The sequence below is a fragment of the Trematomus bernacchii genome, unplaced genomic scaffold (assembly GCF_902827165.1).
Source record: "Trematomus bernacchii unplaced genomic scaffold, fTreBer1.1, whole genome shotgun sequence".
Classification (NCBI taxonomy): Eukaryota; Metazoa; Chordata; class Actinopteri; order Perciformes; family Nototheniidae; genus Trematomus; species Trematomus bernacchii.
Window position 1 is genome coordinate 172,318 of NW_022987692.1, and position 4,884 is coordinate 177,201.

Consider the following 4,884-nt stretch of genomic DNA (forward strand, 5'->3'; position numbering starts at 1 on the left):
AACTTAACTTCAATATCTGGGATTCTTTTTTAGTTTTTTTTTTAATAAAAAATTAATAAAGTAAATTAGAAATTATGCAAATTTTAAAATCAGAAATTTAAAAAATAAAAAATGTACAGTGTATGGTTTTGACCTTTAAAATATGAAAATTCAAATAAACTGTGTACAGTGTATTCTGAAGTTTATGAAATTATGCAAATGTCATAACTACAATATTTCAATTCAGAGAAACCACATGTAATCTTTATCTGTGTGTGGTGAAGAATGTATTGACTGTAACACTTATGTCCGCTAGGGGAGCTGTTTTATTTTTAACTCCTTTCAAATGTATCAACTAATACTTCCAGTTCATAAACCTACTTCCGGTTTATTTACCCAAATAAAGTTCAAATTACTTTCTTTGAAAAGCATGAAAAACAAAAACAACTTAATCTACTCTCAATGTTCATCTACACCATCCCTATGTATCCACCATCCCAATAGTTACCAGTTGTATCACCTAGTAATGCCAACTGGCTAGCTAACTAGCTTAGCATTAACCTCATGTGACTGGGGGAAGGGGAGGGGAACAATGGGAACATTTGATGCAATTGAAAACCACACTGCTTGAAACACTCCAATACAAACTTCATTTATCTTAGCTCTAAATTCTATAGATGCTGACCTTAAAAGCTGATCTTATACCAATCTTGTACACAATCTTTCCGGCTTAGAACATCACACAAAATATACTTTTCGGCTTAAGAACTCCACACAATATACTTTATTAAACGAGACTACGCCGGTTTAACACATCAAACATATAAACTAACATGAACGGACCCAGTCCAGTGCTAAACAGAGCATGGCTCGTACCTCCCCAGAGATCTTAACACTATTTGGAGCCAGTCCAATGTAAACCAGATAACCTCTAGTGCCTTCCCAAAGGTCTTTAATATTCACTTTAATCGGGCGGCGCCGAAGAAACACTATAAACAAAACCGCACCACCAACGCTTGCACCTAATGTAAGTTATTTAACTATACAGTTTTTTAATTAAACAGGTAACTGTCTCACCTGTGATTTCGGCCCAGCCAAAAAATCCTCTATCTGCCGCCTGTTGTGATGCTAGTTAGCTGCAGCTTACCTGTAGTCTTCTCCTATTGGCCGGCGTCGACGGGGGCGTGTCCAATGCAAATCCTGTCGGTTTCTGCTGCTAAATTACATCACTCTGATGTCTGTGGTCATCTAAACATTCCCTAATAAACCTCATTCCAGCGTCAATAAATGAGTGTTAAACTCAGGGTGTTTAGTGTACAACATCACGTTATTTCACCTTCAATTCACGGTTTGAAAACGTAGCATTTCGCCACAAGCTAATGCTAACCGGAAATGACGAAATTCACCAGCGGAAAACCGGAAGTCACATGTGAATCTTCGGTTTTCAGAATAAAACAGATTTAAATGAAATAGTGTATTTCATTCAAATTACGCCACATCAACATTGATTTTAATTTCTAACACTGTACACTTTGAATAGTTAATTAATCTACTATAATTAGTTTGTTTAATATCGAATCATATCAATTTGTTTCAAAGCTCAATAAATAACATAGAAGACCTTTGACCGGCACTTTTCTAATTTTGTCCGGAAGATTTAAACTGTAACAGACATGTTGACCGGCAAATAATTATTCTAACGGGAACTCTGCCTGACAGGCTCGAGTTTGTGCAACCTGCACAAACACAATAGCTCACCATGATTAAAAATGGTGAAATGCAATGTAAAATTACCGAAAAAATACCAGCTCACTAAATCACAACCGCTCAAACCAACTACAAACTACTACCGCGGATTGGGCAGAGAAGGAGTCCGAGAAAGTTGCTCCCCCATGTGACGTAATATGAGGCGTTTGACGTATGACGTTAAAAAAAAGCAGTTTTTAGTAGCAGAGCTCAAAACGGCTCCTTTCCCCTCTGAATTCCTGCCCTTATGTCTCGTAAAACATATCAAATCCTGCATTAACTTTTTAATTGTAATTTTCAGGCAAGGTTAAGCATAAATCTAGTATAAAAAAAAACCTGCAAGTTGCCCTTTATCATAAACTTGGTACTGACTTGTCTATTAAATATTTTTGATACACTTTCAATTGTGCTTACAGCTAATTATTTTTACTGAACAACATGACCGGAGAGATTTATATTCTACCATTTTTACAGTCAAATACCGGCTAACAGAAACACTGAGTATTTGAATATAGAAACCACCCCACATGTATAGCTTTGTGTGGTGCTAGGTTCACGAGAGGATCCGCAATCACACTTTGTTGCGTAGCTTCAGTGTCGTAGCCGAGATGCTGTTGATAGTGAGATGTGTCTGCCGTTTCCTCTCAACTGTTTGACCGGTATGATGCACCATCCAGTACTGAGAGTGCATTTTAACATACTACATATTGGCCCTCATGCTCTCAAACAGTACACGTACATACAAAAGTACTGAGATGTCACTCACATAAAGTGAGAAGCCTGCAGGGCAGAGGTCAGGGCGGTAAAAACATCCTGCAGATGATGAAATGATGTTTGTGGTTAATGAGCTGCAGCTTGGACTCTGTGGACTAACGAGCTCCGGCCTTAATGAGAGCTGTTAACGAGCTGCTCTCAGGTGACCTCATTAACACACTGACCTGTTTGCTTCTTTACATTGTGCTGCTGTAATCTATGGAGCTAATTTGCTGCCATAACTCCACAAACAAACTAAACAGGTTTTACTAATGCCTCATGATTCACTAACAAACACAATGTGGTTTGCAAATACAAAACACCATCTACAAACTAATGCATTTAGTTTTGCAAAGAAAAAACGTATCTATCAAATAAACACATACCATTTTTCTAATAAATCATGTTTCAGAGACAAATTCAGCATAGGTTTTACAAGTACACACATTTTTTTTACAACTACAACACTTATTTTTACAGGTACAAAACTATTTCTTCTCACGGCGGAATATTACTGCCAAAAGTCACGTGACTCACTCACGTGACTTTTGGCAGTAATATTCCACCGTGGTTGTGCTCAGAGCCGTATAATAGAAGAGTTACGACATCTCCGTTCACTCCAATGGACCAGTTTTTTTACAGCAATGGCGGATGGTGGAGCCGTCAATAGTCCCCCGGAAGTTAGCTTGCCGCTGACTTCCGGGGGACTATTGACTCGAGAGGCTCCACGATCTGTGGCTGGCAGCGCAGTAGAGTTGCAGCGTTCTTGATGGACTATTAAAGGTAAGAAGACGTTTAAAGATTTATATTGCGGATATTATCAGCACATCTGAGTCAAATGAACATGTGTATTAAAGGATGTTAGTGGATTATCCCTAAATCTACTGATTTAACGTTTACAGATAACAGATTAGGCTAGGATACCGGATAACAGGGATGCAAACTCATCAGGTATGAAAAAGGTGACAAGGATCCGAGCCCCCCGACCCCACGGAATATCGGCTTTAAAATTAGGAATAACAGAGGATTTTAGCAGTCAGAACAACTAAAGCAGTTAATAATAACAGAAACGCCAAAGAGTCACATCTAATAGAAATATATAAAAGCATTTATTTTAATTGTGTAGCAGTCAGTTTATAATTTTGGCAGCACTGTTGAGCATTTTGAAAATGTATTTTCATGCCTCTGTGCAAGGCTTAGTCTTTCTATCTTTATAGCCACTGGTGTAAAGTAACTTCAGTAAGTTCATAAACTCAAGTACTATACTTGGGTACAATTTTGAGATACTTGTACTTTATTTAAGTATTTCAATGTTTTGCTACTTTGTTCTTCTTCTCCACTACAGTTCAGAGGTAAATGGTGTACTTTTCCTCCACTACATGTATTTAATCCCTTTAGTTACTTCACAGATGTGGATGAATGATGTGAAATATAATCAAGTGTTAAATCAGACTTTAGTTCCACCTGGAGTAAATCCACAAGCTACCCTGCAGTATACAAAGTCATTCAAACTAGCTGCACCTTTACCAGCTTTGAGAACACTTTCATGATCAATCATTATAAAACATATCATATATATTATTCTGAAATGGACCAATCTGCACAATCACTACTTTTACTGTCGCTACTTTAACTATATTTTGATGAGAATACTTTTATACTTTTACTTGAGGAACATTTTGAATGCAGGACTTTTACTGTAACAGAGTATTCCTACACTCTGGTACTTCTACTTTTACTCAAGTACAAGACCCGAGTACTTCTACTTTTACTTAAGTACAAGATCTGAGTACTTCTACTTTTACTGTCGCTACTTTAACTGTATTTTGATGATAATACTTTTGTACTTTTATTTGAGGAACATTTTGATTGCAGGATTGTTCCTACACTCTGGTACTTCTACTTTTACTCAAACTTGAGTACTTCTACTTTTACTCAAGTACAATATCTGAGTACTTCTACTTTTAATCAAGTACAAGATCTGAGTGCTTCTACTTTTACTCAAGTACAAGATCTGAGTACTTCTACTTTTACTCAAGTACAAGATCTATACTTATACCACCTCCGTTTATAGCCTATGAAAAAAACTATTAGAAAACGAAGGCTAAAGCTAACGTTAGCAGATAGTGACAATGTATGCTAGTTAGCTAGCTCGACAACGATAATATTGCGACAGAAAAACTTTTCAGTGCACATCACGCTCTGCCGCTCCGACAGGGTGCACTGCTCTGAACACCTGAACGGCCCGTTCTAACAGCTGTTCACCAGCGGTCAGTCTGTGCCACAGTGACTCCGGACCGCACAGTTAATATTAACGAACGCACCCGTAGATAATGTAGCTAATGAAGCTAGACCATCATCGTGGAGCAGCAGAGCCTTATTATACATCCATGAGCAGAGCCGACA